The sequence below is a fragment of the Pleurodeles waltl genome, chromosome 4_1 (assembly GCF_031143425.1).
Source record: "Pleurodeles waltl isolate 20211129_DDA chromosome 4_1, aPleWal1.hap1.20221129, whole genome shotgun sequence".
Taxonomy (NCBI): domain Eukaryota; kingdom Metazoa; phylum Chordata; class Amphibia; order Caudata; family Salamandridae; genus Pleurodeles; species Pleurodeles waltl.
The window spans coordinates 911,258,017-911,284,043 of record NC_090442.1 but is presented as its reverse complement, the minus strand read 5'-3'; the positions used below and the strand labels follow the sequence as shown (position 1 = coordinate 911,284,043).

At 42.6% G+C, this 26,027-nt stretch overlaps 1 protein-coding gene across 3 annotated transcripts in view; it reads left to right on the top strand.

The window, feature by feature from the left end:
* Window positions 1-26,027, top strand: part of PHTF2 (putative homeodomain transcription factor 2) — a 489,158-nt gene that overhangs the window by 83,262 nt on the left and 379,869 nt on the right. Inside the window, exon 2 of one of the 3 annotated variants that reach the window (XM_069229667.1) lies at window positions 17,339-17,455. The exons of 1 other annotated variant lie outside the window; for it this stretch is intronic. The gene's annotated coding sequence lies outside the window, so the exon portion shown is untranslated. Of the gene's footprint in view, window positions 1-8,994; window positions 9,015-17,338; window positions 17,456-26,027 lie in introns of those variants that run through there. One more of the 3 variants, XM_069229669.1, reaches the window with a different exon arrangement.

The following is a 26,027-nucleotide window of genomic DNA, read 5'->3' as shown; positions in this document are numbered from 1 at the left end:
AGCTGTCTTAAAGCCCTGTGCCTGCTGGTGCTTTGAGGCAGCCCTCTCCAGGCAATCATGGCTCTGCTCATTTGCAGCATGACATCAGGATTTGGATTGAGGAGCTGACTGAGGCTCCATAAGATGCTGTTGTGCTGTCTGCACATGGACGAGGAGCGTGGGTAAATACATTTTTTCTTTTTTTCTTCTGGCCCACTGACAAGAACTGTGAGAAACTCACTTTGCCTTCAGCTTTAATTTCAGAGCCCTCAGTCACAGCCCGTTATAATAACGATCCATGAATTAGAGCTTTGGAATGTTAGCATAAGGCGTTGTGAATTTTGTACCGTGCCTGCCACTGGATGGGCACTCGGCTCAATGACCCTCCACTGTTGAGGGTCACGGGCCGCTACTGGATGCTACCACCTTTATGTTAAGGTTTCAAGTTTTTTTTTTTCTCCTCTTATTATTGATAACTTTCATAAGAGGTTTCATGTTAAATGAAGTATCATTTTTGATTTTCTGTAGCGCTTGTCGTCCAGCTCTGGTCATGCTATAGCGAACATAAAATGTTGAATGTCGAGAGGTGGTATAATCCTTTGGCATAAACATTGACAGTGTACATTTCACTGAAAAAGTGATGTAGACTGACCTTCCGAAAGAATTCTAGCAATTATGTCTGGAATTAAAAGAAATTAGTCTTCCCTTTTGAACTGCTTATCAGACCGTAACTGAGGACGGATAACTTTTTAAGAGCCAGTTCCTGTCTCGGTTGGTTCAAAATGAGCGCAGCCATGTTTGGCCTCGGAGTCACTGCCTTAGGCTCTATATCATTCACTGTATTGCTGACTTGGCAGCCTTTGCCTCGGCGAGAGGACGGGTATGATGCTGGGTTCTGAATCCTCCCCTGCCTCGTCTTCTGTCGGTTTGAAAAGGGTGAGATGTTTCCATTTGTGGGGTTAGTTTAGGTGTGCTATTGCTGTGGTGTGTATTGTGCTCATTCCTATAGTCAAATGATTCTAAAAACCTTACAACTGTTAATTGTGTCTACCGTCCCCTGTCCCTGTCCAGCCCTTGTAGTCCGCGGTAGTCTCGTTCAGACAGTTGCTGGTAATATTCGTCTGCCAGGTACTGCAAGTAGTTTTTTTTCCTTATTGTAGTTCGTCGTATCTTGCAAACAAAGCTTTGATGCTCACTAGATGAGCGAAGCTGCCATTCGTCTTAACATTGGAGCTGGGGTTGGGTAGTAAACCATGGTGTCGCTGCTGACAGGTTGGTATGAGAGTGTGACCAGAGAATATGATCTGTTTTAATGTAGCAGGCATGCTGACTTCTGTGCAGGCCACGGGGCGAGGAGTTCGAATAAAACCCAGCACTCACGGTGGAACAGTTTTTCCTGAGATGATTTAGCGGTGTAACTTTAGATGACTGCATTCATTGAATACTTTGTGACCAACGGAAATTCCTTGTTCACTTTCTGTGGCAGTAACCGACTCCTGAGCCTTCTGGCACACCTGCAGCCGTGGAACGTGGTAAATAAATGTGGGGTTGGAATTTTGTTTTTCCACTTCATATCCAGTGATCTCTTTTTTTCGTTTGGCCATCGTAATTTTAACATTTAAACACATTGGGTATTTGTTGGGCTCAGTAGACGTTTTTAAAAAGTTGAAGATGAAAGTAGTCAAGGGCATAGCATATATAATTATGAAGCGCTTTTTTTTTCCAGAGCCTTTGTGCAACACAACTGGCCTACGCGAATAAAGTAATTAGAGGAAATCGCTCTCACAGACTAAAAAACATGATTTTACTGACCTTAGGTGTCACGAGAGCTTTGTAAAAGGAAAATGCATCGGATTTGCCTTTGGCCTGGGCCCGCTCTTGAAATGAAGCCTCAGGATTTACCACTTGCATAGACGGTTTTGAGTTTCAGCGCATTAGACCTCTACCCTGCAACGTTTGTGTGTACTACGAGTGTATGTTTCCAGCTTAAAAAGGAAATTACGTTTTGCAGGCTATTTTTAGAGCAGTGGAAGAGGTTTGTTTTTGTTGGCACATCACATGCAGTGAAATGTGCAAACCAGATGTGCTTTGCTTTCCATATCGAACGTTCTTGTGTATTTGAAAGCACACGTTTAGCCAACTGTAAGCAAAGCTAGGAATTGCATATGTTAGCGGCTCTGATGGCAGGAAATATTTCCCCCAAGACATTTCCCCTGGCTCACTCTCACTCAGTGCGCGTGCCTCTTTTTGTGCAGGCAGTCTGTATTTTACCATTTGCATTCTTGCTTCTGTGGATCTGTTGACATTTTGGCAACGCAGTCCAAAAAGAGATGGTCTTTTAGGGAACTACGCTACAGCTTTTAATAGTGATACGTTTTATTTGTGTTTTCGTTTGTTATTACCATTAGAGGATACATAACTTTCGCCGTTTCCAAAATCTACAAGTATGTTGTCTATAAAGTTGAAGTACAGTTGTTTGACAAAACAGGCCAGGTTGGAGTTTTGACCCGTTAGAGACCTATATAAAGAAATGATCAAGCTTGTTGATATTACAGGCTTCAGCATCACATTTGTTGGTGTCTCCTGCAGACTTTCAGCTGTCGGTTTCCTGTTGTGGATAAATGCCAATACAAAATGGACTTTGGCCCAGGCCATTGCTTACTATTGGTTGGCTTTTTTCTTATTATATGGCTTTTCTTCCCCTTCTTGTTTTTTGTCTCGCACCTGAGTCCTATATATTTTTTTACATCCTTTGGACTGTATGACTGGTATCCTACCAATGTTTTCTTATGGAGAATACTATATTTTGCCTTTTCTAGCTGTTCTCGATGGGAGGGCATGTGTTTTCATGCTCTCTCTCGGACTGCTTCCAAACTCAACCCCTCCCCCTCTCGGTTTGTTCATGTTGCACTCCCGCCTGCCCCCCCCCCCCCAGTTATTGTATTGCTTCCCCCTCACCTTCACTGTCGTGATTTTTTTTCTTTTCTTTCTTTTTAAGAGTTCCTCCGTTGCCAAGGGTCTTTGTTGCTCTCTCCTTTCCCCTTCCCCATCGGCTGCTCCTGCGTCTCATGGGCAGTTACTCCATCTAACCCCTCCCCACTGTTGGTCTCCCTTCCCTATATTATTCTTTAAAAAAAATTGTATCTTTTTTAGGGTAGTCTGCCAGCTGCAGGTTGCCGCCTGTCTGCTCTTTCTTTCCTTTAAAAAATATAGAGCTTTGGCACGCTTTATGGTTATTTTTTAAGTTACCTTCTCCAACAACAAAGAAAATAGTTGCTGCATAATAAATCATACAATCTGTTTCATTGCAAGGCTGGGGCCACCCAAGCTTTATGACACGTATGTGCGCATGAATGATGAAACATGCATACACATATGTCATTGCACTTTTTTGTGGGCGCTGATCAGCAGTGGCATACATTTTGTTTTGGCAGATGCTGAAGAAAGCAGTAGCAGCGCCAATATGTTAGAGGTGAAACCTAACAGCCTTGCCAGTGCTCGATTCATATGTAGCAGGATCATTTGAGAAAATTGTGGTAAATGGTGCGTTTTGCAGCATCATCTCATTTCAAAAGTCAGAAAGATTCTCTTTCACATGGTATGGCTTGACAAGCTCTTTGTAGGGCACATGAAATAAAAATACACATCTCACATTTTCGGAATGTACACAGCAGATGTACACAGCAGTGCTAAGGAGATTTTGAAGACTAATGCAGCAATACTAAAGGCGGGAATCTAAGACAATAAATAATGTGATCATCACTCAACTTGAATTCTGTTTTCGAAAAGGCAGCCATTTTGTCCTTATTTGTTAGCTGAACAAGTCTGTAAGAATATGCAGTTAGCTATCATACATTAGCTTGGTTATTTGGAAGAAATAAAGTCATAAAAAACAATTTTAATTAAATATAGTTTTGACCTGGAAATACCAGCTTTTCATTTTTAGGGAATTGCAGAAACATCAGTTTTTCATTTTCATCAAGTACTTAAATGTACAACTGCCATGTACTTTAATGTAAATAGGTTTTTTAATGTGCTCTGTATGAATGGCCTATGGTGTGTTTACCCATATATTGTAGTTTTATGCCATTTATTCCTTAAATGTGCGTAGAATTCCCAATATACGCCAGGAACAACGTCTTTTTTTTTTTTAATATCAGTAATGAGCATCATCGTGCTATGGATAAAGGAGGGCGGTAGCGTGCTCTGAATTACCATCATTATGTAAGGATTATCGTTCTAGTAAGCATTAGAATCATCATGCCTTGGGTGCCCACAGTATGCCAGGAATCATAGCTATCATGCCAGTGCCAGCTTTTTTTTATTAGAGTTGGGCATTATTACCTCATAAATGCCCAAAGTATTCCAAGAAATACCATCATTTTGCCAGGGTCAGCATTTTAATGGGGATGGGCATCATGGGCAAATGGCAAGAATATCCACCATTGTGCTAGGAACAGCACTGTTTCAGGGGTAGGAACCATTGTGCTGTGGATGCCCCAATATGCCAGAAAGTCCCACCATTATGCCTTGCCCTTCAATTTAAAATAGGTGATAACCATCATCCTATGGGTGTCCACAATATTTAAATAACTCCCTCCTTGTAGGTCCAACATTTTACAAAGGGTGGGTACTATCATGCCATTTATACCACTGCCATCTTTTCGTTGGTCAGCATTAAACCCTGGGCGGACAGTATTGTGCTTTCTCTTTTTTACACGCCGAGGATCTTGATCATAGTCAAATCTGCTCACCCTCAGATGTGTACGTAACAGTTATTGTCTTGCCTCTAGTTTACCTCTGTGAAAAGCAGCCAGGATTGTTACTTTTCTCTTAGGATTCCTTGCACATGGACCAACCGTAAATGGTCTGTCTTTTTCCATGTTATTGTTGATGTTTAATTCCATTTCCATGTCTCCACTTTAAGAGTTTGTCCTTTTGACACAGTCTTATATAGTAATTGGTGTCTTGGAACCAAGGGCTTTGACCATCATCCATTCTTTGGTTGCATATAGTTGAGGCAGTTCAGATGACTGAGAGAACACACATCCTTGGACTCTATAAATAAAAGTGATTGTGTTGATTTTCTAGAAGTAACCCTTACTTGAATGTGGCCCTGGTGAGACCTTTCCCACAAAACCTTAGAAATGTGTATGTTTGCACCACTTTGCCATTTTATGGGTGTGTAGCTGCCCTAATTCATTTTAGGAGATTAAAAAATATATATTTTTATTAGTTATATTGCTAAAAACAGAAAACCTTGGTCAAACTATTACAATTTAACACTAAAAAACGTATCTCGATGGATATCATTAGCAACTCCGTAGTTCTCACTCCCCGTTGCCTGGTCTGCATGCGGTTGTAGTCTTAAAATGCCAGACAAATATCTTACCCCTGCGCTCAGGATTACAGAGTCACAGTTAAGACCTCGATACTCATTCCAGCGGCCCCAAATTTTAGTCAATTTTTGGGGCATCCACGACCTTTGTACCCAACCTTTTCTGCCAGCATGCACCAGTCCATATCTTGCTTCTAGTCTAACAGATGTGGTTCTTGCTCCGCCCCCCAAAGGCGCCTAATGTTCCTTTTTGCCACTGCTAATCTCAATGAACCCATGTATGCTCCATGCAAGCCAGGTCACTTTCTCCACAAATATTTAATAGGCACCATTTCACAGAGAGGATAAATTGCTGGTTGCACTGGGAGCCCATACGTTCCATCAGTGAATCCCAAATCCTTTGTATCAGTGGGCAACCCTAATCATGTGGTGAAAGTTCCTGTGTTGACCACGCTCCTGCCTGCAGTTTTGATCAAGTGTTTTACCCATTTTGAATAAGGCCTGTGGTGTCTAGGAGTTGCAGTGCCGTATTTTTAATTGAACAAGTGGGAACCTTGCCCGGATGGCCACTTCTCTTGGAGAAGCCATTACCTCTACCCATTCATCATCTTCCAGGCCATATAAATCAGTAGGCCACCTATACCGTAGCCCCAGAAAGGTGTCAAGGGTGTTCTTAACCAGTTTTTCTGTAATATGTTAAAGATATTTCTTTGCGTGGCATAAATTCCTCTAACAATTGGCCTTCCGGGGTGAGGATTCAAGTACTTCCGTCCCCCGCAACGGCGCTTGCAATGCATGTTTTATTTGCAAGTATCGGGAAACTTTAGTAGGAGCTAAATCACATTCGCGTTGCAGGTCTGCAAAACAAAATCATACCTCCTCGGGCCCATAGATCCCTTACCCGGGACAGCCCTATAAGATTCCATTTGACGAAACCGGCATGTGTCTCCAATAAGCCCGCATCCTAGGAGATTTGCACATTTTCTGCAGTGGGTGGTGTTTAGCTGTAAAAGCCAGCTATTTCCTGACATTTTGTTTACATGTTTAAACAGTTCATCGGCTGGCCACCTCTGTATCTGTGTTTGTTCTGAATAAGATAGATTAGATGCTGCAGCCTTGGAGCAATTGTTTCAGAATGAATAACCTGATTTTCAACAGATGCTTGTACATTATCACACCCATGTTTCCATAACGTGCAGTACAACGTGCCCTTTCACTGTGTTTAAACAATAATCCCAGTTCTGTTTCAAGAAATGCTGGAGTTTTTCTATTCAAGAATAATACCCACAGACAGACTAACCACAAACTGTGCACTGCTTGAACTCTGACACACAGCCACCTAGGGCAGTGGTTCCCAACCTTTTGACTTCTGGGGACCCGCACTTTATCATTACTGGAACTCGGGGAACCCACTGAATCATAATTGTATTCCGCCCCTTCCCCCACTAAGTAATTAGTGAAAGCTGGGGACTTCAACTGTAAATATTATTTAATGTTCTAAGATGTCGCAGAATCACTGAGGAGGCTTCGCGGACCCCCAGGTTGGGAACCAATGACCTAGGTAGTTTGTCAGGCCGTATGTTTTATTATACACTTATACAAGGCGAAGAATGTTGGAAATCCTACACAACTCCTTCAGAGACCCCCCCTCCGCCCAAAACAGGAAAACGCCAGTGCACCAAACAGTTGGTGAATGTTGAAATAAATGCATTACCATGAGCATAGATTGGACATAGTTGGATGTGAATTCATATTTCCTGTTCTTAATTGTACACCGTGTGCTCTTGTTCCCAGAAGCCATGCACATACTTTGTACAAAATCTTACTACACCCCAGGGGTAAGGGCAGAGACAAGTTTTTGACGTCAGTCTTTTACTGTCTAGTTTGGGGAACTGCATGTAAAACGAGGTCTTACAGAACGAAAAATAACTCTCATTTCTGTCTGGAGTATTTTTATGTACGCAGAAATATATTTTGATTATCAGCCCTTTTTGCTGTCTAAACTGCAGTAATAGTTTCACAAGTAAACAAATCCCCTCTAAACATCAGGCAGTAACAATATTAAAGTGACATTAGATGTCAAATCGCTACTGAGGTGACTGATATGGACATCTGAGCAGGTCAGTTGTTATTAAACCTTGAGCAGCCTGTTCTGTATTCTTTACTCTACGTATTTTTTATTTGTGGGTATAAATTTGCCATGTTATATTGATTAAGAGTTCAGCACACCGCTTATCTTGTGGGCAGCTGGTTTGAGTTTGAGCCTGGTGGGAAACAGATAGACAATGGACTTACTGTCTTCCAAGGTCCTGTCTGTGGAATGGTGCTGGGAGATGGTAAAGCTTAATAAATTAGTGGACACGTCCCTCTGCCCGATTTATCAAAGAACCAGAAAACTTGTCATTTAGCTTCTATGGATGTTAAACCCTTTTACTTAACCCGGTATATAGGCTCATCAGTGTTGACGCTATGTTTTCCTAGTCAAACATGAAGGTTTTAAAGAATCATCCCGGGTGAGGTATTGCCTACCAAAACCTCACATCAGCCTATCAATCTAATTCCGTCCTACACATTTTAGCACGTTTTTCTTTCTGTAATATTCTAACAATTATGAGGGTGATGACCAGAAAGAAGCCATGCTATTGTGTGTTCAGGGGTTGACGGGAATCAACATGTCAACAGTGAAACTACAAGATCCATCCCCAAAGAGCTGTTGGCTGGAAAGAAAACAATGGCAGAAGGTGTCATTCATGACATAGAAGGTCTTCTTTGTGGCTAAAGCAGAAGCTCATTAGTAGCTACTTTCCCCAAATCTTCGCCCCTTAACAACTTCCTCCGCTGAAGTGCATGTGACAATAGTATTTCCTCTGCTTTTATAAACAATTTGCTGTGTGTCAACTTTGCTTCGTTTTTCTACTTTATTTTAGCATACATTTACTTGAAATCTCTGTTCACCAATGACAGGCATAAATAACTAAAATACTTGAGTGCGATGAGTCTTACTGCCTGAACCACTACCATCTAAGATTATCTTGACAGGACCCGGTATGACTGTGTACATTTTATTTTCCTGGTTTTAACCCCTTCGCTGCCAGGCCTTTTCCCCCTCCTGTGCCGAGCCTTTTTTTGGCTATTTGGTGCAGTTTGCGCTTAGGCCCTCATAACTTTTTGTTCACATAAGCTACCCATGCCAAATTTGCGTCCTTTTTTTCCAACATCCTAGGGATTCTAGAGGTACCCAGACTTTGTGGGTTCCCCTGAAGGAGGCCAAGAAATTAGCCAAAATACAGTGAAAATTTCGTTTTTTTCAAAAAAAATGGGAAAAAGGGACTGCAGAAGAAGGCTTGTGGTTTTTTCCCTGAAAATGGCATCAACAAAGGGTTTGCGGTGCTAAAATCACCAGCTTCCCAGCTTTCAGGAACAGGCAGACTTGAATCAGAATACCCAATTTTTCAACACAATTTTGGCATTTTACTGGAACATACCCCATTTTTACTTTTTTTTTTTTTTTTTTTTTGTGCTTTCAGACTCCTTCCAGTCAGTGACAGAAATGGGCGCGAAACCAATGCTGGATCCCAGAAACCTAAACATTTCTGAAAAGTAGACAAAATTCTGAATTCAGCAAGGGGTAATTTGTGTAGATCCTACAAGGGTTTCCTACAGAAAATAACAACTGGAAAAAAAAATTGAAATTGAGGTGAAAAAAACAGCAATTTTTCTCTACGTTTTACTCTGTAACTTTTTCCTGCAATGTCAGAAAGCAATATACCGTTACGTCTGCTGGACTCTTTTGGTTGCGGGGATATATAGGGCTTGTAGGTTCATCAAGAACCCTAGGTACCCAGAGCCAATAAATGAGCTGCACCCTGCAGTGGGTTTTCATTCTATACCAGGTATACAGCAAATCATTTGCTGAAATATAAAGAGTGAAAAATAGCTATCAAGAAAACCTTTGTATTTCCAAAATGGGCACAAGTTAAGGTGTTGAGGAGCAATGGTTATTTGCACAGTTCTGAATTCCGGGGTGCCCATACTAGCATGTGAGTTACAGGGCATTTCTCAAATAGACGTCTTTTTACACACTCTCTTACATTTGGAAGGCAAAAATGTAGAGAAAGAAAAAGGGGAACAACACTTGTTTTGCTATTCTATGTTCCCCCAAGTCTCCCAATAAAAATGATACCTCACTTGTGTGGGTAGGCCTAGCGCCCGCAGCAGGAAATGCCCCAAAACACAATGTGGACACATCCCATTTTTTGACAGAAAACAGAGGTGTTTTTTTCAAAGTGCCTACCTTTTAGATTTTGGCCTCTAGCTCAGCTGGCACCTAGGGAAACCTACCAAACCTGTGCATTTTTTAAAACTAGAGACCTAGGGGAATCCAAGATGGGGTGACTTGTGGGGCTCTGACCAGGTTCTGTTACCCAGAATCCTTTGCAAACCTCAAATTTTGGCTGAAAAAACACATTTTCCTCACATTTCGGTGACAAAGTTCTGGAATCTGAGAGGAGCCACAAATTTCCTTCCACCTATCGTTCCCCCAAGTCTCCCGATAAAAATGATACCTCACTTGTGTGGGTAGGCCTAGCGCCCTCGACAGGAAATGGCCCAAAACACAACGTGGACACATCACATTTTTTCATAGAAAAAAGTGCTTACCTGTGGATTTTGGCCTCTAGTTCAGCTGACCCCAGGGGGGGCAGAAATGGCCTAAAATAAATTTGTCCCCCACCCATTAACCCCCCCCCACCCCCCCCCCCCCCGGAGCGACCGTTGCCTACAAGGTCACTCCTCTTGCGTGACGGCGCAAAATAAAAAGATCCTTCCAGCGCGATGGGGGAGACCCTGTGACTAATCAGCGCGCTTGTGCGCTGACGTCACAGGGTGGGTTGGGGGTGAAAGGGGAAGGGCTTCCCCTTCCATCCCTGACTTGGGCTCTGTGACCAGGACGTAATGGTTACATCCTGGGCACAGCAGAACTGTGCCTCAGGACGTAACCATTACGTCCTGGGCACAGAACAGGTTAAAATTGCTTTTTTAAACTATTTTTAATGTTAGCATTTTTAATTGATTCTTGTGTCATACTTAAGTGCCACAGTTATTTAGATACAGTTACTTGCAGTTTCTCCAGATTTGGAGAGCCTGTTGGGTAATTTTTGTTCTCCTGAGCCCTCCACACTTTCATTAGTCGTTATTTGCTGTCTAGCAAAAGCGCCATCTTGGGAGGAGGCGCTTTGCACCTAATCTCTGTTGAGGTCTAGATTACAACTAACAACCCTAACTAAATGTGAATGTAGTGGTCTGCGCATTGAAGGCGTGCCTAAAGGTAAGCCTGTCTGCGCCTCAGCCAGTCCTAAGGACAGGCCTGCTTCTAGTTGCATCTATAAGGTTGATGGGAGTTTCTGCGTTTTTGCAGTTTCAGCCCACTAAGCTACTCCCCTCTCCCTTATCTAAACAACATCTGTCAGTTACACCCTTGTCTGAAACCTATAAATAGTGGTATGAAAACACCCACACTTCACAAACATGCGAAACAAACAGTGAGCCCTTACAAGAGGAGTAAGTGCGCCCTCATAAATGCCCGATCCATGGTTAAACACTGTCTTAAAACTAATGAACTCATGAAAGATCAAGGCCTGGACTGTTTGTTCATTACCAAACATTATTATTAGAGAGTTTCGAAATGCTAAATACATAGCAATCACTTGCACTATCTTAGCCTATTCAGCTGTTAAATGTGTTTTAATCTATAGATCACCAGGACCAATGCATTACTTTATGAGCTCCTTTCTTGAAACAATAACCACATGTTTGAATAATGACAATGTATTATTATTTGGGTGACTTTAATCTACATTTTGATCATGTGAATAACAAATAAGCCCAAAATCTAAGCAGTTTCTGTGTTGCTAGATTCACAACCCCTGTCTGCAGGTCCCACTTATTCAGAGGGACAGTGATTGTACTTGGTTTTCTGCTATCTGTCTAACAGTCTTTTTGCTACTCCAACACCATTGATTTGGTCGACCATAAGCTCATTTCATTCAACCTTCTCTGCAAAGATAAAATTGGATATGGTCGTCCTTAACTTTCCGTTATGAGAGCTAGGAAATTTTTCATTCTATGTCAGGACCGAAGATGAGGATTACGCTAGTTTAAAACTTCACCAACACCAATGACGCCAAATGTGGAATGGGTTTAAAGTAAAACCAGTTAAATGTCGAATCCTAAGTCCAGTCTGCAGCATTAAGGATATCCTCTAAACGTGCCCCTATGGAGACTGCTTTGGAGGTCATGGCTCCTCTGACCGAATGGACACCGAAAAACTTTGTATCTATGCCAGCCTCCTGCATCGCCCATTTCACCCACCTTGCAGTAGTGGGGGAAGATACTGCCTTAAATGGCTTTCTGAGCACAATCAGTAGCTCATTCTCCCCATGGGGGCAGACCTCAGCTGTCCTGGCCTCGTAGCTTTTGATGCATCGAACTACACATAGTTTTGGGGAATCTAGAAAAGAAGGATAGGAAACGACACAAGAATTACATTTAGTTCATCTAGACATATGAAACGCCACCCCATCCGGGGTAGATCCTCTACCTGTAAGGTCCAGAGCTCTTACGTCCGATACCCAACAACATGACATCAACAGAAGAGGGTAGCCAATTTGGCAGATTGCTCCTTCCTGAAGAGGTATCTATTCGCCTGCCATGACACGAACAGGTTAAGAACACTGTTGACGTCCCAAAGAGCTGAATATCTGGGTTCTGATGGGAGCAATAGGCCGATGCCACGCATCAGTTTCCTCACCAAAGGTGTTCTCCCACTGTATGATTCACCCCCTCCCCCACAGGTGCCTGCCTTGCTGAAATAGAGAATCTAAAGGTATTTATAGTCCTGCAGAGGCCAGGAAGTTCAGGATGTGGACAACATCCGCCCCCACTGGATCCAAGTGTCTGCTATGACAATAGCCCAACCATCAGGCCCAAGTGGAGCGGTAATGCTTAGTGGTGTTGTTGGCCCGTGCCTTGAATAAGAGGACGACAGCTTGCGACGAAATGCCTAGGACTTTCCATCGCTCCCTGAAATCCTCCATGCCATAAGACATAGTGAACCTTGTGACACCAGAGGGTGAGGATTGCTGTTGGGATCTTTGAGGAGATCTTGACACATGGGTAGCGGGGTTGGAAAATCCTAGGAAAGCTCCAAAAGAACTGGAAACCATATTTGCAACCTCCATATTGGTGTTAACACCAAGTCCGCTTACCGTCTACTTACCTGTGCCGAAAGGTGAATTGTCATTCTGAATGGGGAAAGGCATAACCTTATTCTGCTTGCCAATCCTGTACAAATGCTTCCCTGGCCGCTGCCCTCCGATCCGGTCGCCAACTGAAATACCTGGGGATCTGGTGATCGAGCTGGGGGGCAAATAGGTCCACTGAGAAAGGACCCCACTGTGTCGACAATTACTCTCCCATTCCATGCTTCCATATGACAGAGCTGCCACTGTATTTCCTCCTTTGCTTCCTCTGAAAGGGGAATCACTTGGAAGTAGGTGAGTCCCTGGCGAAGATGACTCACCTTTTGGCGCTGGAGGGCAAAACAATGAAGGGGACCTGGGAATATGGCGTGAATGGAAGGTGAGAGGAGGCCTGCAAGCCTGGCTGGCGAATGGTGCAAGGCTTGGATGTCATCCTGTGCAGTTTGTGCCTGATCTTGTTGATTTTCCGGGAGGGAAAGCTGAGGATGGCTCAATGCAAATCCACCACAAAACTGAGAAACCTCAGTGATTGAGTAGGGGTGAGTACCAACTTCTGGGCGTTTATGATGAAAGTCAGAGATGCCAGGAGCGTAATTACCATTTAAAGGTGGGACGTGAGAAGTCGAGGGCACTGACCCATAAGAGGAAGGTTGTCCAAGTCGACAATAGGGCGTTCCCCTCACTCTCTGAGAAATTCCACCACTGGTCTCATGACCTTGGTGAAACACGAGGGGGCGGAAGAGAGGCCGTAAGGAAGTTTTGTGAACTCAAAAGTCCGCCCACTCCATTGGAATTGTAAGAACCGCTGACGGGGCCTGAAAACCAGGACGGTGAGGTAGTTGTCCTTTAAATCTAAACGCACCATCCAGTCTTCGGGTGGAAATATGTCCCGAAAAAAATGGATACCTTCCATCGTTGAACTCTTTGAGATTGATGATGGGCCTCTGGCCCCGTCCCTTTTTTCTTCTTGGAAGAATTTGCTCTGAAACCCTGAAGGGTGTGGCCAGGTTTCCACAATCGCTCACTTGTGCTGCAGGTTGGAAACCTCGGAGTCCGCCATGCCAATAGGAGAAAAAAACAAAAGCGGGAGGTGTCTGGCCTGGACTTGAGAGACTAAAATTCTATGTGGAAACCGTGCGCTGTTTGAAGAACCCACTCGTCTGAAGTAACGGACTCTCAGTTGGATAGGAACATTCGTAGCCTGCCTCCGACCCTAAGGTGGGAGGCCAACTGTATACTCACCTTAGGGATTTTTAAATTAGCCTTGGTGACCACTGTGGGTTCCACTGTGCCTGGGATAAGGTCTGGTGTGGTAGAACGTCCCAAACTTGGAGGCGTCTTGAAATTATCCTCTTTTGTATGTGTTATTCATGCCGGGGGCTTGTGGTTGTGATTGGCCGGACGAGCCCCCCCTGCCACGACCAGCCCCTGTGCAAACCCAGGGAGTGAATATTCTCTTGACCGATGTCTGGACCGTATCCAGTGATTTAAAGGTCTGGACGAATTTCCCTAATTCACGGACAAAGAGATTCCCAAAGGAGCCTTCCTGGGCTATCGGACCAGGTTCAGAGGTGGCGAGATCTCTCCATTTGGGATCGATCTTAATAAGTAGTGCATGCCGTCTCTTCGTCAAGATTGCGCAGTTCGCGTTCCCCAGGAAAATCAGAACTCTCCGAGCCCAGCCTGACAGCACCTCTGGGGAGATTATAGTGCCAGAAGCCTTTGCGTTCTCCTAGTCCAGTATGCGGGTAAGCGGGCCAGCCACATCCAGGAGCTTATCCTGCCATGCCCGCCAGGACCTATCAATCCCCTTTTTGGGGTCCCGGATAAACTTTCCAAGAAAAGTGACCATCCGCTTGTCCACCTCGGGGGTGAGAACAACCTTATCGCCGAGGGAGGGACAGAGGCACTCTGCTCATAACCTATTGTGGACCTCATTTAGGTCACCTTTGGCTTGTTGGGCACCTCATATTTAATGCCAGGCACCTCCAAAAGCAGATGCCAATGCTTTTATAAGATCTTGTAGATATCATTACTCAAAATAGAAAATTGGGTTAAAAACGCCAAATGCTTGGGCTTTTCTCATTTTTTGTTGTCATTAGGTTTTATTATTGCACTTCTCATCACCCCACCAATCCGTTTTCCCGCATTTGTCAGGACATCTTCCTTATAGTCCTGATTCCTGAATCTCTCATTAGCTTTATTGACATGAGCAGCGAATGTGTCCCTAGTACTACAATTCTGCCTTATCCGAACCATTTCTCCAAACGGAATGTTAATGACCGATTTCGGAAGGGCACTGCTGGCATGAAGGACACTGTTAAATGCTGTGGACTTCCTGAACAAGGTACTCTGTATCTTAATTATTTTCCACGTAAAATTTGATATCAGTGAACTCTATTTTGACGAAAAAGGTATGAGCGTTTCTATACTTTGGTTTGACAGTAACAATCAGGAACATTGTAGAAATAAAAATGGTAGACTCCCTCTGTGTTACTATTAAAACACGTATACATAGCAGTTCTTTGGTGGCTATGGGCAATTGACACTGTAGATGTACTATGGAAGGGATGAAACATCAATGATTACTACTGCAGACAATACCTTCATTTGCAGCAGTAACGTCTTGGAAGTACTGCAGGGATTTTTAAAATGTTCCTAATAATGTTTTTTTGTGTGTGTGTGTGTGTGTGTGTGTGTGTGTGTGTGTGTATATATATATATATATAGATGTATTTTTTTTAAAGAATTACATGAGCTATCATTCTTTTGTCTATTTTTGTTAATAAGTGTGTAAGTGTTTGTTTCATGTGCAATTCAGAGAGGGTCTTTGGCTCCGACCACTTGTTGTTGGGCAAGAGTCCATGTTTTGATTGGGCAGATGATGTGTACTTCCACAGAAAAAGTACTTCCTCCCCTTTACACAGCTGTGGTTATTTTATGTATCTAGCTTCCTGAGCTAGTGGCAGTGTGGCCTCCCTAATATTCACAAAGTATCAAACGTACAATGGGATGGAGTGTAACCTTTTGGAGGCCAAGTTTCTTAGGTAAGTACGTAATTTAAGGTGTTTGTTTTTCCTCTGGCAGTAGTGCAGATGTGAGGAGGGCAGTCATGAGGAATATATTGGTTTTTTCTAGTCCTAGTGTCCTCCCCTTACCTTTCCATCATTAGCTTCTGACTTCACAGTTCAGTTTTGTTTTTAGAGCAGTATTTAAAGCTCAGGGCTCAACTATGGTGCATAAATTATTACATACTTTAACGTGCCACTCGCTTCTGTTTTTCTTTTTAATTCCTTTAGTGCAGTTAGCCAGGTCCCTAGTGTTCAGAAATGGAGATGGTGTGAGATGGATTAACGATTATGATGTGTGCTTAACACCGAAAATCTCTTTGCAACAGATTTAAAAAATGCAGTGAAATCTTTGTGTCATTGACATAGTAGCTCCATTTGGTTCGAGACCATGCGAAAATGGCCTTCCTGAATGAAAGCACTTATTTAGAGGTGCCCAGTACTACCCATAGCTCGTTCAAGGTGTCTCTTTTGCATGCAGGGAGCAGTTTTACTGTAATTTTTAAGGAGGGTACATACAGGAAAATACATAGGGACTGTCTACAAAGCATAGTACAGTATCATCTTAAAGATCTCAGTCTGAACGACCAGATAGGTAAACTGCAGAAATGCGTCTAACTTTCTGTTTCGGGGTGCCTGATACATACAGCAGAACATTATTCATTATTATGACATTGAAAAAATGCTTTATGGTTTAGGGTTGACAGCATAAGCACCAGCAAAAAATAGTTGATATTTGGAGTGTCATCGCGCTGGATAGACGTGAAGATGTTTGCCAAGCAGCAGGTACATTTCAGAGAGCCTTATTTAATCTGCTGGTGCTGAGTAGCGGCAGCCGGCTAGCTAGCAGTGTATAGGCGCTAGCACAGACATTGCAGACGCTGCTGCAGGATTGTGGGGCACTGGCATGCTTGGGTCTAAGCATTGAGCTAGCGGGCACATATGCAGGATAGAGATATATCAGGATCACTGAGTGCGACTCCAAACTGAAAGTCAAGGGGTGTTTCCGAACAGGACTCGTGAGCACTGGCGGAGCCAATAATGGATTGAAGCTCTGTGTAATGAGGCGTTGCTGCAGACGTGAGGCTCCTCAGAAGAGCTACTTAGGAGAGGCCGAAAGTGCACTAGAATAGTCGTGCCTGGGGTTTGGGCTGCAATATATACGTTGTCAGAGGTGTGTATGTTTGTGAGTGAACTGTAGTAATAACGCTGACAGACACTGTCTATTTTACTTTACCCTATAACTAAGTTTTCTTTAAGTTATGATCTAGCCTGTTGTAGCCAGTCAATGGGGATGAGGGTGAATGGGGCCTTAGATGGCTTCACAGCACTCGAGAACAGTGTGCTCTACTATACATGCATCACATCTAGCAGATAGCCGCCTTTATTGATTTACATAGTGTTAAACTAGAAAATATCAACCAATATCGGGGTTTCGGAGAGATTCCCATAAAAGTAGATGCACTGTACCGGAAACTAGTAAGGCGTACAAAATAAGACGGTGAAGTCAGAAATGATGTTCAACATCAACCTAGGCAGGTGGAATTAAATCGATGTATGGCTTTAAATGTCTGCCAGTTTCTGGATATAGCACATTACCGACTAGACTAAATGTCATCATTTATTTATAAAGATCAACTGAAAACAGACATCCCTGCAACATCAAAGAGCTTTTTCCTTTATTTACGTTTCAGGCACACATCAAAAGTGGTCTGCCTCTGCCCCAGAAGCTTGAGCAACAACCTAGTTTAAATTTTACCGCCAAGTTCAGACCTGTTTAAAGGAAGAGTGACTTGGATAGATTCTAACAGGTAATTGATGCACTTCCTTTCAGTTGGTGTTTTTAATGAACGGGAGTGGGACAAGATGAACATTCACATACTACTCTGTATTTACCACTATAAGATTAAAGCCGGCATGCTGCCACACTGCAGGCACTGCTGTTTGGGTATGGTCAAGAGGGTCTCCATGGGACTTGTGGTCTCCTGTGGTGTGGACTTTGGATATTGAAGTCTCTGCGGTTGGGGGCATGCTATGTGGGACTGGCCTCTCTGTACTGCAGTCAGCAGCGTTTGACAAAGCGCTTCAACACATTTTCATGGGTAGTAATCTCTAGAACAATGCAATTAAAATAAAATTGTGTATTTATGTAGCCCCACAGAGAATTAAAGACAAAGGATTAACTCTTAATGCAAAGCAGGATAGATAGATACCCACGTAATGACCTCCATTATTGACCACAATGAGTAACTCAAGGCATTTATCTTGTTACACTTGCTTCCTTTTCCTTTACCATCACATTTGAGAGAACATTGAAATACATCAGCTCAGGATGTGTGCTGTACAAATTTCTCCCACAACTATATTTCTCCATCTCTTTTTCAAAGATTTTCAAAGATTCATCTCGTCTAGGAAGCACATGACGATTGACTTGTCTCTTGGTTCACTAACAGCATTGTCTTAAGGTGGCAGGAGAGGTGCAGCCATGGTTAACTATGGGGTATTCATTATTATAGATGATGCGTACTATTATGTTGTTGCTTACGTCTTGGGTTAATTCTGTCATTGGCAGTCCCTGTGACCTAGGTTTGTGCCTGACAAGCTCTGTTGAATCTACTTCATTATTTTGAGGGATCTTCTATAAATACAACACACTCCCCACTATGTATACAACTTGATGTAGCTTACAGTGCAGGCTTAGCCACATTGAAAACTGTGCGTAGAGGTTTAAAGGCAGCCCACCCACTCTTTATGTCCTGCTGCTCGTAACAGCCTCTGTCCCCTTTGTTCTGGAGATGGCCATTTTAAAGATGACAGTGAACGGGGTGGCAACAATAAATTGCACCACAATCCTAAGCCATCCACACCTCTAGGCCCAGCTGCTGTGGCAACCCCATAGCAACCACTGCTTATTTCACGCACTATTTCCCAACCTGTCTCTCGCCCCCTGCCCTAGTTCAGGAGCAGTCCATAGAACAAGGGTCTGGCCCACTACCTTCTCACCCACCCTCCCCAGCAGCACAGAGGCCATCGTGAGCAAGACCCATGTGCAAGGAGGTAGCATCACCTTGAGTAAGAAGCACGTGGATGCTCCACCACAGGTCTGGCACCGTCTACTCAGTTGAATTGCACAACCTGCCTGTTGAAATGGGGAGCACTTTACGGTTAGATTCTATGTGTCTCAAATTGTAGATCTACAACTTCAGTCCAGAACATAACAAACTAATGCAGTTTGTGCCATTTACAGTTATCCTTCCTCGGCCACAAAAGCCTCCTCCACGTTTGATATCTTTACAAAGCAAAGATGTAAGAAATACTTTCTCACTCTCCAGTTATTTTGAGGCACCCTAAAATTGTATAAGGTCTTTAAAAACGTAAGCAGACTTTACTGTGTTTTTTTTCTTCTGTACTTATTATTATTATTATTATTATTTTATTTTTAATAAACTGAATTTTTATAGAGCACATGGCTACCCAATTGAGGGTTTCCCAGTGCTCTGTCATGGCCTAGATACCCAGAGAATACCCCAATAGCTGATCGTGAAACCCATGGTTAAAACAGCCAAGGTTTAAGCCTCTTAGAAAAACTGAGAGTGATCTACATGTTCTCAGATTTGGTGGGGAGAGAGTTTCTATGCTTTGGGCCTAAGAAATAAAATGCTCAGCTTCCTCGCCTGGATCTCCTAACTCTAGGAACTGCAGTTAGGTCCGTGTTACTTGAACACAGATATTGGTTAGGTTAATAGGGTGACAACAGAGATCTTGCGTATAAGGGACCAGAATTGGAAATGCATTTGTGTACATAACATGGTGCTTTAAATATCTCTGGACACTCAATTGGAAGCCAGTGCAACTCGCGAAACAGGCAGTCCGTGGAATGGAACTTGGGTGGGTGAAGTCGGACGCTAGAGACAGCATTCTGCATTACCTGGAGTCTCCTGAGGAGATATTTTGAGACCCCTAGGTACAGAATGTTTCTGTAATCAAGGAGGTGACTAAGGCCTGGATAATTGTGCTCTGGGCCGAGTATGGGAGGCACCCTAGAATCTTTCTAAGCCATCTCAAGATGCTGAAACAAGTAGCAGACACTTTGACAATTTCGGGGCTCATATAAATGTTATCATCCAGCCAGACTCCAAAGTTCTTGGCTACTAGGGCTAGTGTTGGTAGAGCACCAGTTGCATTTGGCCACAGATGGGGTCCCCAAAGATGGTGACAATTGTCTACCAATAATAGCTCCGTCTTATGAAGAGTCAGACAGAGCAGGATATTATTGCACAAACGACTGCTACTGACCTTGGTGGCCTCTGGTAACAACAGCACTGAACACTGGGATACCACTATTCCATCCCTGAACGCCCTAGTCCACTCTCCTGGAGAACTGCTAGAGCTCAGCTCTGGTGTATTCTCGCCCTTACCTTTGGACTAGCCTACGTCTGGGAGCACCATAGAAATAGCTGCAGCCAGCTGCTTTCTACTACCACTATACACCACTCTTACAAAGCCTCCACTTCTCCACCCCTAGGGCCACTGAGGATCTTAAGAAACAAAACTCAGTGTTACACTTGGTTCCTTTAGGGGAAGGAGGAGCCACTTTTTTAAATACAAAATTGTGGTCTAAACCTAGATCTTAATTAAAAAAGAACGCTCTAAGAAGTATATTGGGATGTCCTCCGGACTAGGGCAAGGAGTTTTTTCACTCCAGACACAATAACATTTTAACAGTGCAGCGCTCCCTGCTCTTTTTAACCCCAGCATTGACAAAGGCAGTTGGGCTGGCTTTCATGTGATCAACAATATTTGTGCATTCAATGTACACAAAGTGAATGCCTGTGTTCACGTGCGTTTGCATATCTAAACCAGACCCATTAGCTTTACCAGTGCTTGTTGTGGAAGGAACTCTACACTCCAGATCTCTTATCACTTGGATTGCGTTATTTAAAAAAAAAAGTTCCCAGGATTGTTTTTATTTCCGAGTGCAGTCCTATCTAGACTTTGCATTTCATCCCAGAGGATGGAGGAAAGCTGGTGTCAGACCATCATCCCTGCACTTCTTTGGTGCATGAACCAGGGAGAGCTATGTCCGCGCTTCTAGGACGAGACATCAAGCGGTCTTCACCAGCAACCGGGAGGCAATTCCATGTCCACATTCTGAGTGAAAATAACTCCGCGTGGCTTTGCTTTGTTGTGGCATCAATATTTTCCTCATGGCCGTCTTTATTTGTTGTTAGTCATGCTGCGAGGGAGGTCAAATACAGCCACCTCCCTAGAGCAACTTCAGCATGGAATTACCTCCCTTTTGTCAACATCGAGTGCTTGTGACATGGCGTGCAAACGTTCACTCTTGAGTTTGGTAAAGCGGGCTTGAACACTACATGTTTTACTGTCCGGTTACACATTGCCCACGTGGACTACTGTACGTTTCATGCGAATATTTAAAAAATACCGTATTGGATGTGGTACTGTTCCTTGTAGACTCAAGATGAAGTGCAAAAACTGAGTGAGCATGGAGTTTGAACTCTTACATCATTGCCAAATTCGGGTATACCACTGTGAATGCAGCCTTGTGGTCAGCGAGAAAAACATAAAGCACCTTTCAGCAGTTCTGTTACTTGCAATGCAAACCCTGCACTCGAAATGACACAAGAATGGCATTAGTTAGTAGCTTCAGCAGAAAGACCAGTGACTGGATGGGCTGTGAGTGTTAATTTACTGTTTACCTTTCTCAGCGGGAACGGTGCACCCTTTAAGGGCAGTGTGAGAGATTGCAAGGTGGGGCAACTTCTGTGGCACCAACCAAGTTTTCCTACCCAGAAACCTTTACAAACCTCAAACCTTGACTGAAAAAAACACATTTTCCTCACATTTCTGTGAGGAATACACCTGGAATCTGTGGGGAGCAACATATTCCCTACCCCCTAGTATTCCCCAAATAAAAATGTTACTTCACTTATGTGGGTAGGGCTAGTTCCCGCAACAAGAAAGGCCCTAACACACAACATGGTGCATTTTTTGACTAAAAATTGACCCTTATTTTTATTTTCTATAGTGTGGCTACTGTGGCTTTTTGTCCCTAGCTCAGCCGGTGCCTAGGGAAAGCTAGCAAACCTGTAAATTTTTTTAAAACTATGCGACCAGAAGAATCGAGCGTGGGATGACTTACGTGGTTCTCAAAAGCTTTTCTTATCCAGAGGCCCTTGCAAACCTCAAACTTTGTCTGAAAAAAGGTTGATTCAAAGTTTGGGCCCTGGACTTCCCCAGATGTCTACTTTTAGAAATGTCTAGGTTTCGTAGGATTCCCTGTGTGGCTGCCAAGCTGGGTCCAAACACTGGCGGCTACCCATAAGGGCTATTTCTCCACATTGTATTTTTGGGCTTTTTGTATGATAGACGCCAGGCTAGCCACAAAAGTGTGTTAACATTTTTGTCAGGGCAAGTTGGGGAGGCAGGGTGGTAAGAATATTGTTGATCCCTGAGGTTTCTCGAATTTTAGGTCACAAAAATGCAAGGGAAATTTGCAATTTTATTCACAGTTTGAGATCTGCTTGGCACTGTGTGTAAGAACATGTCATGTGATACACACAATGTACTCTATCTTGGACTGTCACGGGTGTTTAGTTTTCAGAAATGCTTGACTTTGGTAGGTTTTCCCAAATGTGCAGCCATTCAGTATATAAGTATGATGATATTGGGACTTAGTCCAAATTTGCTACCCATTAGTAAAAAAAAAAAAAAGAAGAAAACAAATCTAAAATCAAAATTTTCCTTCATGCCATAAGATGGGGATGCTTTAGTCCCAAGGGGGACAGAAAGACTATTGGGGTCATATTGGAGGTGAAGGCTAAGCCTAATGTGTGGGCAGTGGGCTGGCCACCCCCACACCTTGTAACAATAAAAAAAACTCCTTGGTGTCTAGTCCGGTTCTCCCTGCCCCCCTCCCCACCCTGGGGTAAGTTGGAGCCAAAGACCTCTTAACTGCCCCTTTCGGGAGTCGAGAGATGCTGCAGGTCATTATGCTTCCCTCTCTGAGAAATCCTGGATGTAGAAGATTTGCACTGTGATAATCCTTATTAGGCCCTCTTAGGACTGTATGATTTTAGCAGACTATAATTTTATATGTATTTATATTTTATGACTGTGTGCTTAGTGGTTGCATCGTGTAATTGCTTGTGCTCACTACTGCAGGTCAGAGTGGGCTTTTAGGGTGACAGGCTATCTATAACGGTTGTATGCCTCATTGATTCACTGGGAAAGCTATGTCTGATGCCAAAAGTCTGATCTATTATAAAAATGCAGTAGGCAACCTTTATGTACTGTAAAAAAAAAAAAAAACTTTTGTTAAAGCCAATAGTGCTTTAAAGGGGGTTGGGTATCAAACTGTGTTAAAGGCTTTTTTGTCACATTAAATCTTACAGATTACGACAGTAAGCAAGAGTTTTGGTGGTGTTTACCCACTCTGCAAACCCTGGTGACAGAACATTTGCACTGTGATAATCCTTGGTATGCCCCTTTAGGGAGATTGCATGTTTTTACTGACTCCAATTTTTCATATATTATAATTTTATGACAATGTTCCTGATGTTTATCTTGTGGAAAGGCTTATGCTCAATACACTAGGCCTCAGTTGGTTAAGGCGAGAACCTAAGAATAACGGCTATAGACCTCAGTTGGTTCTTTAGAAAAGGTTATGTTAAATTTTCTTGTTCGATCTGTTTATTATAAAACTTTGATGACAGAAGCCAACATATTTATTGTGAAAAGCATATGTTAAAGAAATATGCGTTTAAGGGTGGGTTGTTATTAGAATGTTTTAAAGGTTTTAAAGAGTTCTTGCACTACATGGAATCTGAAGATTACAGTATGTTTGTCACATCATCTGACAGACTGTTGGGGTTAAGTATTTGTAATGTGATAATTTTTTATAGGCTATTTTGAGAGGGCTTGCATGCTGTTTTGCCAACAGTAATGTTGTACATATTTGAAGGTGCACTGGAAAAGGCTTTACCAGATTCTATAGCTCTGATGTGTTTACTTTGCAAAGTTATGACAAAGGAAGGAGTCTTGACTTGTTTGTTGTTAAAATCATTTGTTTAAGCCAATAGCCCTTTAAAAGTGGACTGATACTATACCGTGTTAAAGACCATAAACACGTATTTTATTTTATGGAAGGCCGCAGATTACCACGTTTGTCAAAGATTGCTTGTCTTAATTTCCTCCTTTGGTAGACTCTATGGGTGAAAGATGTGCACTGTTAGAATCTATTTTAGGCCCTTGTAAGAGGCATATTGTTTTGCCAGCTGTATTGTGTACATATTCAACATTTTATATCTATATGTCTGAGGGTTGCCTCATGGGAAAGCTTAGGCTCTGTATAGTTGTCAGGAGATGGTTATGTTGACAAGGCAAGATTATAGGCCTGATCTGTTTATTGTGAAACTTATGTCCGATGTCAAGGATCTGATCAGTTATGAAAAGGTATAACCAAGGCAGTAAGCATGACCTGTTTATTATGAAAAGCACAGCAAATGTTAAAGCCATTAGGCCTTAATGGTGGATTGTTAGTACACTGTCGACAGGTACTCTGTTACATAAGATCTAATTAATTTCCAAAGTAGACAAAGGTTTTAGTGTTAATTACCCCATGACAGAATATGGGGGTAGATGATTTGCACTTTCATAATCCTTGCTAGACCCTCCTGTGAGAGCCTGGAAGATTTAGTTGTCTGCTAGACGTTTGTAATAGAAACAAATCAATAACAAAATAATACACACATAGACCTTTTTGAGTAATTTTCTCACTCTTCTTCCAGCATGGGGCAGCAGTGTTAGCCCACTTCAGCCATTGGCTCTGTTGCCTTAGAAGCAGTGGCATTTCATCCTGGACATGCATGCACATCTGCTTTGTGCTTTAATCTGATGGAGGTGGACTAGTCCTTTAGTTTACCATTTTCTCTTTTTATGTTTCGTTTAATTTTTCTCCTTCTCCTTTTAATTTTATTAATATATTTATAGAATGCTGCTGCTCCCCAAACTGTGCTACTGTGCCACTTGCTTGCTGCTCATTTCAACTGCTGTGTGCCACATCCAGCAAAGCCACTGTTTCTAAACAGGCAACCATCTTGGAATGGTATTGCCCATAGAATACCATTGTTCATGGTTTTAAAATTACCAATATATTGTTTCTAAACATGGCAGACATGTTGGAACTTTAAAACAATAATACATTATGTACAATATTATTGCAAGACAGCCATCTACTGTTCTGCTTAATTTTAGTTTTTTATTGCATGCACACCATTTAGGCAAGGCATCTTTTCTTTTTTTTCTAATTTTTCTTCTTACTTAATTTAAATATGCTTGAGCTATTAAGTACCATTTTGAGCTCTTACAAGAAATTTTATAATGTCACTTCATTTATTTAGACCATTGTTATGTATTTCTTTATGTGATTAGGTTTTTATCTCACAGCTTGAGAAATAACTTAAATACCACAAAAACAGTGATACTGTTACCTCATTGAGGAGCAGACCCAGACTGGCTTTTTTGGAGTATATGGGCTTGTACTCCAGCTGTCAGTGACCTTGACTGAATGTGAAACTAGTATCCTGACTTTTGCTTGCCCAGCTAGCACACTAATGTAGTTTGGGGGTTTCTAAAATGTAAGGAAACTAAAAAACAAAAATGAACACTTACTTTTTCCCCACGCCGCTCCTCTGCTGGCTGCAGGCAGACACAGGCTCCCTAGCCTGCCCTGCGGCCAATCCTGACGTTGCACTTCTAGACACTGCCATGCTTTCAGTTTAAATATATTTACGTTGTTGAGTTTGTCACAAGTGTTCTAAAGTAGGAACGTGTGTAAAGTAGAACTGCTACCAGTTACCAAAAGGGCTCGTGTCAAGTGGGGCATTCTTAGCCACTGGTGGCTTTTAATCAACTACACTTTGCATGCTGAGTTTTCTGAGCCATTTCTTACACGTGTTAAATCAAAACACAATGTCCCGCAATGCTGCATGATTTAAGACAAAACGCCAGGAGAGATTCACATGAAATGGAGCTACTTGACAGGAGTTGGTGCTCATTACGTCCCCAAAAAAAGTAAATCGACATTTTATTAATTACTCTGGCCAGGTAATAGTTTAGTTAGCTAAGTCACACTAGGCAGGTTGAATAACTTAATCTTAGGGATTCAAATGAGTGTAGAGGAGCAACTTTGTCACCTCTGATTAAACTAATAAAACATGCTTTAAATTTTTGCTTGTTATAGTGGGTTGTATGTGTGCCTTATATAATTGTGGCTATTCATATGCTGTGTTTTGAAAATGTGTATGTTCAGGTACTTTTCAGTGCCATATAACTTCATGTGACGCCATTTCTGGCCATGGC